Consider the following 17,284-nt stretch of genomic DNA (forward strand, 5'->3'; position numbering starts at 1 on the left):
CCAGTCACTTCATCCAACGCATCAGACTCCAACACTTCGGCAAACTACAATTAGACAGCACCACCAAGGACAGCTTCGCCTCCAACCACTCTCTGCATTTTGCAAGTACCATTCGCTCTGACTGTCCTCGGTCTACGTGACCCCCACCACTGAAACTCCAGGTACCTTCCCTGCACCCTCACCTCCATCCAGGACTCCAAACAGAACGTTCAGGTGAGACGGAGGTTCACCTGCCTCTCTTCCAATCTAATTTATTGCATCAGGTGCTCCCGATGTGATCTTTACTCCATCAGGGAGACCAAATGGAAACTTAGGGAACGGTTCACTGAGCATTGCAGCTGAGTCTGCAGGGGCCAACCAGACCTCCCAGTCACTGCCCATTTCAATTCCGCCAACCACTCCCTTTCTGATATGACCATCCTTGGCCTCGTCCATTGACAAAACATATCACAGCTCTTATTGGAGGAACAACATATTATCTTTTGCGTGGGTACCCTATAGCCCAGAGGACGGAAAGTTGAGTTTTCCAATTTCAATAACCTCCCTCCCTATCCTCCGACTCCATTCCCAGCCTATCCCATTCTACTCCCTGCCACATTCCTTCCATTGACCAACAAGGTGATACCCTCTGCCTGTCTTCACCTATCAGTACTTCACCACCCTGCACACACACCCTTCCCCCGTCTCCCGCTTTATCTGCAGCTCTCTCCAAACACACCACAAGTCCTAAGGAAGGGTCACACCTAAAACATCGACTTCTGCATCACCTGACGCTGCCTGGATTGCTGTGTTCTTCCAGTCTCCTGCCTGCCTACTATATATCAGATAAATGGCAGGTATCTTTTCCCTCGGGTGTGGGATTTCAAGACTGGGGGAATTTCTTAACGTGAGAAGACAAAAAACTTTTTAAAAGATATTAGGGACTTTTTTATACAGAGTGGTTTGTCGATGGAATGAACTTTCAGAAAAAGTCGTGGATGGAAATACAGTGGTATGTTTTAAAAGACATTTGCATCTGTACATGAATAAATGTTTGGATGTATATGGGCTAAGGGCAGATGGAACTAATGTAGTTTGGGAACATGGTGGCATGGACTTGTCGGACTGAATGGTCTGTTTCAGTGCTGTATGACTCTATGACTCTCTGACTAGTTAACAGCTATGAGTGAAAAGCACTGAAAAAGAACTGCTGCCGGATATGCTGGTTTAACTAAAGTTCATTAATCACCAAGATCAATTCAAATGGATCCAGATCTGACAGAGAATTAATGATGGTGAATACTGAGTAATGGCCAGAAGTTCTCCATCTTCCTTAAATATATCACTGCACCAGAGGATTGATTCATCTGGGAATTGAGCCACTATTGGTATTACACTGTATTGAAAAACAGCTGAATAAGCAACTTAGCTCACTGACTCTCAACCTCAGAGATGGGTGAAGTATGTTCCATCCTCTTTCAATTGATGGTGATATTAATTCAAGTAACTACAATCTGTGTTGTTAGTTTAACAAGCAAACACAAATTGTAGTGAAATTGTCATAATTAGTTGCACATGCTTAAAGGACCCAATTAGTTTGCCATCGCTTTCGAGCAATACGCATCATAATAAACTGAAATAATAAAGCCTGTATGCAATATTACAATCATACAAAAGGACGAGAGCCATCAAACTGAGTAAGTAGTTCTTGCCGTTATTCTGTCAGAGCGTAGTCTGATATTCTGAAGGAAAGCTAGAAAAAACAACTGGTGATTGATAGCTTTGAATGGGAGTAAATTAAAAATCATTGTTACAAGAAATGTATTACAATTTATATGAAGTTATAACATGAAATGTATATACTGCACACAGCTTCCACCCAAACCAAGATGGACTACAAAGCTGCCACAGATTCAAATTTAAGAACAAGACACATATGTTCCTTTTTAGAAATGTATTTACCTTCCAGACTGTGAGTAATTCAGCTCAGTTGGCTGGTTTGCCATACACCGTAATACCAATAGCGTTGGTTCATTTCCCAGACCAAGCTGGGAATTTCTCAATCTCACCCTTGCTGGCGGCCTGGTGACCCTCAGGATGAACCATCACGAGTCACCTCTCTGTCTCTCTGACCGAGCAGCCTTCTGGGATGATCGCCACTTTATTCCAAGTGCAATCACATGCTGATTGCCGCTCTATTCCAACAATTTTAATGAATGAAACATCTCCATTTCTGACAGGAGATCCTGATCAGGACGCTATCAGTTGTACTGCCATTCTGACAGTTCCAGCAGAACAGTTCAGGAGACGACAAACCATGACACATTTCTCACATCAGTCAGTTACTGTATTCTGTAATTTTAAGATCGATCATCTTGTGAAAGCTCCGATGGAAGGTCAGAAATCTGACGTAAGTCGGAGGTTATGTTGTCGGGATGGTTGTTTTCCCGTTAGTAGGGTGTCAGATTGGTAACGAACCTAATGGTTAGATTTGGTGATCAGCTCCCGTGGGTATCAGGTGAGTAGGTGGTACATTTGCAGGTTGGTAAATGATCAGTAAGATGGCAGATAAGACAGGTGCAAAGTGGAGGGCAGTGTGGGAGTCAGATCCTTTGTTGTTAAAGCTGTGTCTCGAAATGGTAGCGTCCTGGATCCCAGAGATAAGAGGATAGATGTAGGCTCAGGTTCTCAGTATCTTGAGGGCTGCGTGTGTGATTGTGTGTATGTGTAATGGGGGGAGGGGTGAGTATGGAACAGTTGTGGATGTGTGTTGTAATTTGTGCATTCAAATAATTATTTTGCTCAGGAGTGGGATTAGATATTCAATGGTCTAATATTTCCAGAGTTGCTATTTACTTAACTGCAGTAGAACCTAATCAATTCTCCAACATAAGGTCATATTTTTGGAGTCTTCCAAGCATGTGGTAAATTTCAGTGGAATCTTCAATCTCAAAATCAGCAATCCTGGGGACTCTACAAAGTCACAATCTGAAAGTCCCATCGACACTTCAGCAACAATTATCTGACAAGCAGAAAATCCAGGACAAAATGTGATAGGTGCCATGTTGTCACAATTGCAGAAAAATTGCTATGAAATTGCCACTTTCTATCTGGACATGAATATTAATCTTTATTTAACACAACTTGTTGGAGCTCGCAGAAGCTGCGGACTCTCCAAAGGTGTCAATCATTATCTGGTGGCCATGGCAATGAGAGATCTTCTGGTTGTCATCTCCGATGTAATGTTGAAATGGCTTATCATGTACTGTCCAGTTTCTTTCCTGGACATTACTCCTGTATGTAGTTTGGTTACAATGCTTATTATTGGCACCGCAGTCTGTTCAGTTTAGCTCACAGTTGCTTTCACCTTTGATCGATTTGTGGCTATTTGGTGTAAGAAGCTAAGAATAAAATACTGCACTGAGAAAATAGCACTCGTGGTTATTGAAACACTAAGTGTGTTGGGCTGTTTGTTAAGTATTCCCTGGTTTGTGAAATACAGAGCTAAATACAGCTTCAATAACCTGGAGTGGTTTTGCCGCAAAACCAGAATATTATATTTCAATTTCCAGGGCAACATAAGAACTTCTCCATTGTTTTCTAACTCCTTTAGGACCACTCCTTTGGATCGTTCTCTTTATCATTCTGACAGTCAGAAACATCTTCATGGCAAGTAAAGCCCGCAAGAGACTCCGGGTGGAAAACTTAGAGGGAAGGTCCGAGTAATCAACAAATGGAAAGGCGCAGAACGTTTGTCATTTTACTCTTCGCTCTCTCAGGTAGTTTCATCCTGTTATCGACAGGATTTCATCCTTCAGCATTCATGTACAATTTAACTCCACCTTCATGTATTATGGCTACCATTGGATAACTGCTCCGGTTTCTCAGTACCTGCACAACTACTTGCATGTACACAGTGACCCAGAGTCAAGTCCGAGAGCAGTTAAAAACAATGGTGGCATAACCCTTCCGTTTGATTCTCAGAGCTATCAATATTTGAACTTTATATTTGCCTTTATCAGAATTTATTTTGCTCTTGAGGGAAAAATATTAAAAGTTATTGTAAGCAGGGAGTCAATGGAGTTCGGCAGCAAGTGAGAGGAAGATCAAGAGGCAGTCAACATCACTTAGAGAAGCCAGTGAGATTAGGACCTGTAAAACAACCATTCTCCGAAGAGTGTGCATAAGCCAATTCTAAAAGCAAGCTGCATTTGGTAGAGTAGCAAGTGGATGGCAGACCCAGAAGTAATCACCGTCAAATAGAAGGGTGAGCAAAAAGAGAACCTATAGAGTCATAGACATTTACACCACAGAGAAAGACCAATCAGTCCATTGCATCTGTGCCTGACAAAAATAATCTGTTCTAATCCCATTGTCCAGAATTTACCTCATAACCTTGTGTAAAGTGTGTGCTGGAAAATCGTGATGAGCCCATTCCTGATGAAGGGTTTTTGCCCAAAAACTCGATTTTGCTGCTCCTCGGATGCTGCCTGACCCACTGTGCGTTACCAGCACCAATTTAATACTGACTCTAATCTCCAACATTTGCAGTACCCACTTTCTCCATCGACCTGCATGCCTTAACATTGCAAGTGCACGTTTAAATACTTCTTAATATTAGGAAGGTTTCTGACACATCACCCTTCCATATAGTAAGTCAATGTTAGCTCGAAACTTAAGTGAACGGAAAACCAAAGATGGTCAGCATCATTTCAAAGAGCCGTCCACTCTTATCCAGTATAGTCTTGTCTCGTCCAGTGTCACCAGGAGCAGAGGCGACATGTTCTGAATGAAACCAAAGTCTGACATCTTTGGAAAGAAAAACAATGCTTTTTGGTGGATATTTTGTTCGTTTATCTTAAAATCACTAATAAAGTATGAACAAATGTTGTCTAAAATAAATTCTATGCGTTATCACCATGATTGTTAAGAGCAGTAATTGCTCATGTCACATGATAAATTGTATGCACATGATAAATTATCTTATTCAAAAACTGGAAAGTTTATTGGTATACAAGGTCTAAGTTACAATCTTAATAGTACTAGTTAAGAGTTATTGGTTAATAAATTACTTAATTAGGATGCAACGAAGTTTGTAATGCATAAGGCATACTGTGATTGTGGAATATGGTATCTCTTGGGCACCAGTGTGATCCAGGACAATTATGGTTGCAATAAGTGTTTAAAACTGAAATCATTTTGGACCAGAGTTTATGGCCTGGTGGGCAATTTATAATTACTGGGACCAGGGAGGTGGAACGTTACGTGAGACGGATACACTCCTGAAGATCGTGTCGTGTTCTTTGGCTTATCCAGGAAATGATAGTGTGACTGTGAGTGAGTCAGTTGATGGTAAATGGGACAGGACTGTCGCACTTTGTAACTATGCTACAGCTTACAGTTAGTTTCAGATTGTTTGGATGAGAGTGAGAGATGCAGTGTGGATTAGTTCTTTGACCGTTGCAACGTGATCAAGAAAGTCAATAACAGAATTAGAACCACACTAGACAGTGCATAAAATTCAGGGAAGATCACAATAACAACGCTTCATCCAGAGGATACACAGCACTGAAGATGTCATCCAGGAGGGAGATGATATGGTTATGAGAAAATAAGCCAGCTCAGAAAACCGAACAACAACTTCAACCACAATCCAAGGTATGGATCTTCATTAAAACTTTATACAGGAAATCATTCAAGCATTCATGTTGTGTAGCAAATACTAATGTAGTTGAAGTCACAGACAATATAATAATCATATGGTAAAAATCACACAAAGCCAGTTTTGTTTGATAGCATCTTTTTTCCGAGCGCTGCTCCTTCATCAGGTAACTGCCTGATGAAGGCGTAGTACTCTGAAAGCTAGTGTTTCCAAAATAAACTGATGCACTATAACCTGCTGTTGTGTGATTTTTGACATTGTCCACCACAGGCCAATACTGGTTCCTCCACATCATGATCATATGTAATTAGATGAGATTAGATTCATTACAGTGTGGAAACAGGCCCTTCAGCCCAACAAGTCCACACCGACCCTCCAAAGAGCCACCCACCCAGACCCATTCCTCTACATTTTCGTCTTCACCTAACCCTATGGGCAATTTAGAATGGCAAATTCACCTAACCTGCACATTTTTTGGACTGTGGGAGGAAACCAGAGCACCCGGTTCGTAAATGGGATCCAAGTCAACATGTTTGTTGATAGAGTTCCAGTTGGAGTGCCATGCTTCTCTGAGTGTCTGTTTGGCTTGCCCGAGGATGGATGTGTTGTCCCAGTCAAAGTGATGTCCTTTCTCATCTGTATGTAAAGATACTAGTGACAGTTTTTCATGTTGTTTTGTGGCTAGTTAATGTTCATGTACCTTGATGGCTGGAGTTGGAGGGTTTGAGCTTTGGGACTAAGGCTGACGAAGCTGGGGTTATTTTCCCCGGAGTGTCAGAAGCTGACAGGTGATCTTATAGAAGTTTACAAAATTATGAGGGGCTTGGACAGAGTGAATAGCGAAGTTCTTTTTCTTCGGGTATGGGAGTACAAAACTAGACAGTATAGATATAACGTGAGAGGCGGGGGGAAGGGATGTAAGGAGCACAGAAGGTCGTGTGTGCATGGAACAAGCTACCAGAGGAAGTGGTGGAGACTGGTACAATTCCAACATTTAAAAGTGACTGGGTGAATACATAAGCAGGAAGTGTTTAGAGGGATATGTTCGCAAATAGAACCAGATTAATTTAGGATACCTGGTTTGCATGGACGAGTTGGACTGAAAGGTCTTTTTCCTCGCTGTAAAACTCCATGACTCCATGACGATACTCTACAATCTCATTGCAGCAATGCAGCATGCGGTGTCCTCCCTGAAGCTCATCTGTTCTGTCGGTTTTCTCTTTTTTTTTCTCCTCAATCATATTTTGTTTTTTACTTTAATCTACTGACCTTCCGGTGAGAGTGAGTTTGTGCAGCATGGAGGAGATCAGCACGGAGGCGAGTGAACTCAGCATGCTGGAGTCAAGTTAATCCATCCTGGGTGATTTATCCATCTTCCTAAAGCAGGTTTTCCTGAGTGATGGTCCACTTCCTAGCACCTTTTCGTTAGTGATGGTCATTGCATTCACCCTCGGACTCTCTTGAAGATCTGGCACGTTACTAGTATATTCCACAATAAAAGTTGATGCAAAGTATCTATTCAATTCCGCCACTATTTCTTTGTTCCAATTATTACTCCTGCAGCTTGATTTTGCACCGTTCCAATGTTCACTCTCACTTCTATCTTGAGGAATGTAAAATTGCAAGACGTGCGGATAGTCGGAGTCGATTTCCCAGGTTGCAATGTCAAATATTCGGAGCATAGGTTTGAGGTGAGAGGGGAAAAGTATAAATGATATGTGCTCAGAAAGCTTTTCATACATAGAGTAATGGGTGCCTGGAACACACTACCTTGTGGTTGGCATAGACAACGGGTTGACTCTGTGCTATACTGTTCTCCGTTCTCGACCCTGAAGTAAAACTGTTGTAGTCTTCTAATTCCTCCCAATAACGCCTGCCCATGGTGCTCCACCACCTTCCCTGCTGGACTCCATTTCCAGTCGATTGGTTAGAAACATTGCATTTGATTTTGGTTTCGTTGCTGTAGGAAGAACTTTTTGAAATTTGAAAGGGTTCAGAAAAGATTTACAAGGCTGTTGCCAGGGTTGGAGGGAGAGGCTGCATAAATGGGCGCTATTTTCCCTGGAGTTTCAGAGGCTGAGGATTGACCTTATAGGGGTTTATACAAACATGAGGGAAATAACCAAAGTCTTTTCCCCATGATAACAGAGTCCAAAGCTAGAGGGCATACTTTAAGATGTAAGAGGAAAGATTTAAAAGGAATCTAACGGGCACCTTCTCCCCAAAGAGGGTGAGCTGCCAGAGGAACTTGTGGAGGCTTGTATAATTACAGCATTGATGACGAGCTTTCAGGACTCACTGGAGTCAGGGTGTATGCCAGAGGACCAGAAAATGGTGAATTTAACAACCCAGTTAAGAAATGAGTGAGGCAGAAGATGGAAAATGATATGGTTGTGTATATGGGTGGGTCAGTGAATCGGGACTGTGTGGAAGGAAATGGGCCACGTTCAGGAAAATGGGAACGAGGTAAATTTCGGATGTCTGGTTGACATGGATGGGTTGGACTGATGTATTTGTTTCCATGCTGTAAAACTCAATGACTCTGTGACTCTTGCCAGCTCCTACCTCATGTCTTTGCAGTTACCTTTCGTCATTCCTGCTTCTCCCTCTTAAACTGCAGGGTGAATGATCTCATATTATGGACATTACCCCAAAGGGCTGCTTGACCTTAAGCTTCCCAATGAAGTCTGCCTCAGTACATGTCACCAAATCCAGAATTGCCCGTTCTCCAGAATGGGTAGCATTAAGTGGCAAGAACACAGATTAAGTAAACAGAAATCACTCTTATACCAAAAACATAAGTGATAATATTATTGCATTCCAAAAGCACCATTTGATTTTCAGCTTGTGCTAATCTTTCTTCAATCTGAATAATGTGCAGCCACTGTCTGTAAAACCATGAACATTTCACAAATTATTTCGCCATAAAAAAAAATGAACGAAGGTTGCCACAAACTCTGACAGTGTGCTTGAGATTGTTGTTCAGGAGCATAAAGTGTGGGAGTGTTGAACAGGAGTCTCTTGGAAAGGCGAAGAAAAAAGTTTAAATGCTCAACTGTACCATTGGGGCCCGCCATTGTTGTTCGAGCAGCAGGAGGTGCAGGAACGCCAAACAGGAAGCTGTCAGAAAGGTCACAAGGTCACATATTTGGTCAGTTGCGTTACCCAAAACACTACTCGCCGAGTGTCTCCCACCCATCCTCCTCCTCTCACCAAAAAGAAAAGTTCTGTGCATCAGTTGGAAAAGTGCTAAGTGTTTTCTTTCGTGTTTCATTTTTTCAGTGGTCTATTTGGGAGTTTAGAACAGTGGGAATGGAGGTTAGGGTAGTTGAATGTTCCTCCTGCGGGTATATGGGAGGTAAGGGTGACCTCTTTGTTCCTGTTAACTGCATCTGTGGGAAGTGCACTCAACTCCAGCTCCTCGAGAACCGTGTTAGGGAACTGGAGCTGGAGATGGATGAACATCAAATCATTCAGGAGGTGGAGGGGGTTATTGAGAGGAGTTACAGGGAGGCACTTACTCCACAGCCACATGTAAAGTTTAGAAGGGTTGCTGTCAAAGGGAGGAAAGGGAACCAGCAGGAAATGCTGTTTGGTTTAGTTTCTCCTGTTTGGTTCTCTTCAAAAACAAGTATCCCATTTTAGATACTGTTGGGGGGACAACCTATCTGGGGTAAGCAAAGGGAACAGGTCACTGGCACAGACTGTGTCCCTGCTGCTGAGAAGGGAAGGGGGAAGAGAACAAGAGCTTTAGTCATTGGGGACTCCATAGTTAGGGGGACAGTTAGGAGTTTCTGTGGGAGTGAGAGAGACTCACGATGGGTTTTTTGCTTCCCAGGTGCCAAGGTTTGTGATGTTTCTGATTGTGTTTTCAGGGTCCTTCAGTGGGAGGGAGAACAGCCCAAGTCGTGGTCCACGTAGGCACAAATTACATCGGTAGGAAGACAGAAATTCAGGGAGTTAGATTGGAAGCTTAGAGCTAGAACAAGCAGAGTTGGTATCTCTTATCTGTTGACATGCTCGTGAAGTGAGGAAAGGGAAAGAGCGGAGCTGTACACATGGCTGCAGGGATGGTGCAGGAGGGAAGCTTTTGGATTCCTGGATAATTAGGGCTCTTTCTGGGTTAGGTGGGACCTCTCCAAACTGAACAGTCTTCACCTGAACCAGAGGGGTACCAATATCCCCAATATCCTGGGAGGGAAAATTGTTAATGCTCTTCAGGGAGTTTAAATAAATGCAGCAGCTGGTTGGGAACTTGAATTGTAGTTCTAGTGTACAGGACATTGAGGATAGTGATGTCAGGGATAGGTTTACAAGTTCATGAGAGGTCATCAGCAACCAGGATGTTGGTTTGAAAAGTGCACACTTCAATCCCAGGAGCATCCTGAATAAGGTGGGTGAACTTGCAGCATGGGTTGGTACCTGGGATTTCAATGTTGTGGCCATTTGAGAGATATGGCTAGAGGAGGGATGGGAATGGTTATTGCAGATTCTGGGATTTATAAGTTTCAGTAAGAAAAGAGATGAAGGTAAAAGAGGCAGGGGTGTGGGATTGTTAATCACGTGTAGTATTATTGCAGCTAAAATAACATTTGAGGGCTCATCCACTGAGGTAGGTTGGGCTCAGGTTAGAAACAGGAAAGGAGAGGTCACCCAGTTGGGAGTTTTCTTTCGACCTCCAATTTGTTCCAGGGGACAAAGGATAGCAAAAATGATTCTCGATACGAGCGAGAGTAACGGGGAGTTGTTATGGGAGACTTTAACTTTCCCAACATTGACTGGAAATGCGATAGTTTGAGTACATTATATTAGATTCTCTACATTGTGGAAACAGGCCTTGCGGCCCAACAAGTCCATACCGTCCCTCCGAAGAAAAACCCTCTCCCCTACCCTATATTTACCCCTGGTTAACGCACCTACCACTGTGGGCAATATAGGCAATATTCACCTGACAGGCACAACTTTGGATTGTGAGAGGAAACCGGAGAAACCCCATGCAGAAACGGGGAGAATGTGCAAACTCCACACAGGCAGACGGGGATCAAACCCAGGACCCTGGCGCTGTGAGGTAGCAGTGCTAACCTCTGAGCCACCGTGGCGGGTCAGTTTTTGTTCAATATGTTCAGGAGGGTTTTCTGTCACAGTATGTGGACAGGCCAATAAGGGGCGATGCATCATTGGATTTGGCACTACGGAATGAACCCAGCCAGGTGTTAGATTTGGAGGTAGGTAAACATTTTAGCGAGAGTGAACACAATTCAATTATGTTTACAACAGCAATTTTCAGAGACAGGAATATACAGCAGGAAAAGAGGTATAACTGGGGGAAGACGATTATGATGTGGTTAGGCAAGATTGACGCTGCATCAGATGGGGAAGGAAACTGCAGGTGATGGACACACTTGAAATGTGGTGCTCATTCAAGGAACAGATACTGTGGGTCCTTGAGAAGTATTTTCGTAACAGGCATGGAGGTATTTGTCAAGAGAAGGAGCCACGGTTTACTAAAGAAATTGAAGCTCTCGTCAAAAGGAAGAAGAAGGCTTATGTGAGGATGAGGCGTGAAGGCTGTTAGGGGTCTTGAGAGTTATTATTTAGCCAGAAGAGATCTAAAGACAGAGCTAAGATGAGCCAGGAACTGGTGCATGAAGTTATTGGTGGATAGCATTAAGGAAAACCTACAGCCTTCTGTCGGTATATCAGGAACAAACGAATGACTAGAGCAAGGTTCGGGCCAACAAAGATCGCAGTGGAAATTTCTGTGTGGAATCTGAGCATATAGGAGAAGCGCATAACGAATACTTTTCATCAGTATTCACATTGGAAAGGGCAATGTCAGTGACATATCAGAGGAGATACAGACTACGTGATCAGATGGGTTTGAGGTTGACAAAAAGCAAGATTTATCAATGTTGGATGATCTGAAAATAGATAAGATCCCTGGGCCAGATGGGATTTATCCTCGGATTCTCTGGGGAGCCAGGGAGGAGATGCAGAGCGTTTGGCTTCGATATTTCTGTCTTTATTGTTAACAGAAGTTGTGCCAGAAGACTGGAGGATAACAAATGTTGTTTTCTTGTTTACGAATGGGAGTTGGGACAACTCTGGTAATTATAGGCCAGTGAGCCTTACATTCAATGTACATTTTGCAATGATAAGAAATGAAAGAGGAAGGAAGTGTTCTTCTGGCACATTGGTAACGACACTGTCTGTGGTCAGAAGCCCTCGGTTTCAGTCTGAAGCCAGGACTTATTAATCATGGAAGGCTTGTTTGTAATGTGGTCAGACAAGCTGATTGCCAATCTGCAATTCTCCTAATGTCCCTAACGGCAGGTGATAAGAGTGGCTGAGTGTCCTGGTTAGCCATCCCAGAGAAGGAAGTGGTTTTGGTATATGCCAAATGTAAACACTTTCCTTTTACTAGTTTACGCTACAATATTGTCTGACACTGACCTCATGACCAATAGCTCAGATTATTGTTTCTGTGTTACATCAGACATTTACTATTGTAAAAAATTAACAATTCAAGAGCAAACAACAGCTGAATGGCTCTCGTGTTCAAATGCAATTGGCAGAATGAACTTTGAACAGAGTCAACTCCAAAATAACGAAATACAATGAGAGTGAGAAATACATGTCCATTAATTTAAACCAGGGTAAAACAAAAATGGGAGCCTAACGGCAAATAAACTATTATATGGCCTTGGTTCACTTTAATTAAGGGACGAATTAAGCTGACTTATTGGAGGCAAGAGTAAAAATCAAATCAATGTTTTGTAAGCAAATCTATCCAATAACATCCATTTCAAAAATTGAACGGTACATGAAACTATGTTCAGATTTTTTGAGATCAATTTCACTGAACACATTAAAAAATGTGAATAGCATAAACATTTTATAAGGAAACATACAGTAAAAAACAGTAAAGAATACCAACATAGACAGTGTGTCAGTGGTACAGAATATGCGGGGTTTTCTCAATGCCACTGTTCTGGAGGATCATACCCGCATGAAATGCCAATCCTGCTCAGTCCCTGAGTCATAGACTCATGGAGTCATAGAGATGTCACAGCATGGAAGCAGACCCTTCGGTCCAGCTTGTCCATATCGAACAGATATCCCAACCCAATCTAGTCCCACCTGCCAGCAGTCGGCCCATATTCCTAGATACCCTTCCTATTCATATACCCATCCAAATATCTCTTAAATGTTGTAATTGCACGAGCCTCCACCACATCCTCTGGCAGCTCATTCCATACACACCTCGATCATGGAAGGCCAGGTTCAGTCCTGAATGAGAGTGAACTGCAACTCTGGGCTCCTCCTTCTGAGGTTGGAGGGAGTGGGGAGCGGGATGAGGGGGGCAGGAAAGACAGAAGGAAGAGGGGAATAAAGGTGGAGAGGTTGAAGAGGAGGACAGGCAGTGTGAGGGGGAGAAAGGGATACAGGAGAAAGAAGATAACAGAAGAGAAACAAGGCTATGGTAAAGGAAGGAGGAAGAGAAAACATGCTGGGGAGGGTCAGGGAGCAAGACAAAGAGTTTAGGTGAAGTTTGCGAGCAAATGGGCACAGATCAGACATATGGACTTGGGGGGATGGAAAGAACTGTGAAGAGCTCTGGAGTGCAAGGAACATTGGCTGAGAGGAGAGAAAGTATGTTGACAGGAGCATGAGAGAAAGACGTAAGTGAGAGAAATTCAGGCAAAGAGGTTGAGAGTACGGAGGCAGAGATGGTGCAAAAAGAGAAAGAGAAAAAGAAAGTGGGAGGAGAAAGGGGCTGTTGAGGAGAGCATGGGGCTAGGAAAAGGAGAGAAAATTTACAATAGGAGCGAGAGAGGTGAGCAAGATAGGTAGAGTGATGGGACAAAGGGGTGGGGGTTAGAGAGGATGGTGGTAGGAGGAGAGGATCAGGATGAAGTGGGAATGGGAATGAAGAGAGGTGACTGGGGAGAGAAGTGAGATGGAGCAGATGGTGACTGATGTCGAGGCGGCGTGAGATTGGGGTGAGGGGGAGTGTGATGGGGTAGAAAAGGGGGAGTAGGTATAGGGGAATAAGAGAAGCAGGAAAGAGTGAAGGTGGATGGAGGGATGAAGGATGATGGAGAGGAAGAAGCACGTGGATGAGAGATTGAGGGTGTAGTAAAGTGGCTGGGGGAGGGTGAGAAGAGGTTTGAAGAGACAGTTGAACAAGTAGAGAAAGCAGGTTGGAAGACAGGATGTTGTGGGTGGGTGGGGTAGAAAAGAGTGGGTGAAAAAGAGAAACAACATCTGAGAGGGAGAAAGAGGGGATTAAGTTGGGCATCAGGCAGAGAAAGGGAGTTAGAAAGGTGTGAAGTGAGGATGACGTACACAAAACTTCGGAGGAAACCAGCCCGCCTTACAAATTTACTCCACAATTCAATAAAATTGTGACTGACTTGGCTATGGGTTCAACATTACACTCCTATCTGCCTCAATTCCAACTGTCGTTCAAAAAGATTGTGGCCAATCTTTCATCTACTTCACAATCTGACTTTCACCCACATCATTAACATTTTGTATCTTAAAAATCTCTGATTTACATATGACTGTGGATTAAGTGTCAATTGCCATTTGCTGAAGCAAGTTCCAAATTTTATCACTGTTTTAATTCTTTTTCTAATTTCACTGAAGTGCATGTCAGTAATTTTCGCTCCCCCAGTTCTGAACATCCTCCACTTCCTCCCTTCTCTAGATGGAAAATTACGATCAAGTCGCCATGTCACCTTCCAAAGTCCAAAAGGTGGATGCACAGTTCGTCTAATGCGACCTGGTAATTGAATCGTTGAAGTCCAAGTAGCTTTCCAGTAAATCTATTGCTACACTATCACCAAAGCCTAAAATATCCCTCAGAAGCCAGTAATACCTACATCCTGTGACTGAATGAAGAAAATAAAACTTAATTTCCAAAATCTGCTTACTACAACAGTTTACATATGCCACAACTAATGATCCAACCACCTGAGCTCCTATGCAAAATATTGAGAAGGGTGTATTTGGTGATTGGAATGTTCCCCTGGCTAGTGGTTCAAGTGGCAGGCCATTTTAAACCTGAGGAGGAATTCCTTCACTCAAAAGCTGCTGAATCTTTGGAATTCCCTATCCTGGAGGGTTGTGGAAGCTCAGTCAGTGAGCAGGTGCAAGTCAGGAATCAATGGGTTTCTGAAGACTCATGGCATTATGGAAAATGGAAGAGTGTGAGAAAATGCCTTTTAGGAGATGAGCGGCCATGATCAAAAATGGCAGCATATGTTCGAAGGGCTGACTGATCTCCTCCTGTTCCTGTGGTCTATCACTCTCCAAACAGAATATCTTGCAATGATTTCCCCTTATTTACCAATCCCAACATGAACAGAAACAACCATATCGCCCTTCCCTTTAAAGCATTCCTTCAAACTGGAATGATAGGTCCCTCATCCTGCCACTCAGTCGATAATCAAGATGTGGGGCTTCTGAAAGATAGTGTTCTTCCCCCTCGCCAGTGAATCCTGTACATTATCCTTTGTCTTTTCCAACTGTCTACTTTGGTGCCACAGCCATAGCCACGAGGTAATGACTGATACTTTTGGGGAGTCCACAGGTCCTGCGTGACAGGATTGTGATCGCCAACAAGTTAACTGTTAAATAAACGATGAAAATTACTGTATAGACACGATATTCCAGCTTTATAACAGAAAAATGCTAATTTTGTTCAAATCATAGCTGAACATTTTTTATCATAAATTATTATAAATTCTTTTGAATACATGAACCCATATGAAAAATGAAAATGCATAGCGTTAAATATATAAAAGAGTGAAAATCAAAACTTTTGAAACAGATGTACATTGTAAAGCATTTCAGATGTTAAATAGACAAAGGTAAGAATGCCCATTTGATACACTTTAAGTCTAATTTTTAGCAATATCACATGTTGTCCTGGAATTTATGCTGGCCAGATAATTGTTTCTGAAGTGTGGATGGGAGTTGCAGTTTGAGACCTTGATGACTTCCAAGCATCACAGACGTCGAGATTGAAGATTCCACTGGAACTTCCCAAATGTCTGAAACACTCTAAAAGTTTGAGTTTATCTTGGAGAATTCAGGGGGTTCTGCTGCAGTTAAATAAATAGAAACGACAAAACCATGAAACTATTCAATACCTAATCTAAATTGTTCACAAACTCGTCATCGTTATAAATTCGCAATTTATAACACCCATCCAGAACTGTTCCATCTCATGCAGCCCTTCACAACATAGACACGCACACACCTCGAGAAACCAGAGAGCCTGAGTCCACATCTGCTCTCCTACCTCTATGATCCAGAACACCTATCAGTTCAAGACACCATTCCCAGAGTCCCTGAGATCTGACTCCCACCCTCGCCTGCACATTAGCACCCCTGGTCCCAATATCCCCAAAACATGTTTAAGACTTAACAAACTCCTACCACCAGGTCGAACAAGCTCTTGCCCCAGACCTGATCCCATCTCACCACTCCATCAGCACCTGGCGCCATCTTCTTCATCATCTTAAATAACCCTTGCCAGCTGTTGTTATTTTCTGTTATGTTATGTTATATCTTACAGCATGTGCATGGTTATACATGTCTTGCATCAGTGACTTTTCATTTACCCCACTGAAAGCTGTCAAACACAAGTTTTTTTTTTGCAGCTTTCCTTCCGAACGTCAGACCATAATCTGAAGGAATATCTCAATGAACTATGATGAATACTCAGTTTGATGGCTGTAGTCTCACTTTTAGATTTGGCCATTCATGCTCCAGTCTTTCAGTTTATTGTGATGCATTTTGCTCAACGGCGATGGACAACTATACCGGGTCCTTTAAATATCTGTAATTAATCATGACAATTTCATCACCATTTTTGATTGCATCTTAAGCTAACAGCATGGATTAATACCACAATCAATTGAATGAGGGCGGTACATACTTGACCTATCGCTGAGGTCGAGAGTTAGTTTGCGAAGTTGGCTGGAGGGCTGGTTTTCAATGCAGTGTTATGCTAATATCATGGACATGGGTAGTGCACCAATCAGTCCCCTGGTTGCAACTATGTATTTAAGGAAGATTGAGAATGTTTGGCCATTTACTCAGCAGTCACCATCCTTATTTTACTGACGGACCTGGATCCATTTGAAATGATCTTTGTGACTAATAAATTTTAAGTAAACCAGCATACCTGACAACAGGTCTTTATCCGTGCTTTCCACTTGTTGTTAATTAGTAAACTTTCATCACTTATTCATTCTATTGTGCTATAACTATGCCAAGAAAACCAAGCTCCTTATTTACAGTCTTCTCAATTTGTTTCCCATCTTCAAAATATATTTTAGTGTTAAGTTCAGTTCTCAACTTCCAGGGTGATCCTAACATTCTACAATTTGCTTGCAATTAGCTGATGACATATTTTAAACCGAAGAGTATTTGAAATCAGTTTCTTAGACAGAGCATTGGTCTCAATATTACTCACAAGTAGTTGTATACCCATCCCAACCTGAAACTAAAACAATCATACATTAATGTTTCATTGTTCTCTCGGCAGTAAATAAGTCAATTCGCTTTCCAACCACTATGCTTTGTGACAGATAATATTAACCTCGTTAAAGCAAAACAATAAGATTT

This window comes from Chiloscyllium punctatum, chromosome 26, assembly GCF_047496795.1.
Source record: "Chiloscyllium punctatum isolate Juve2018m chromosome 26, sChiPun1.3, whole genome shotgun sequence".
In the NCBI taxonomy this organism is placed as follows: Eukaryota; Metazoa; Chordata; class Chondrichthyes; order Orectolobiformes; family Hemiscylliidae; genus Chiloscyllium; species Chiloscyllium punctatum.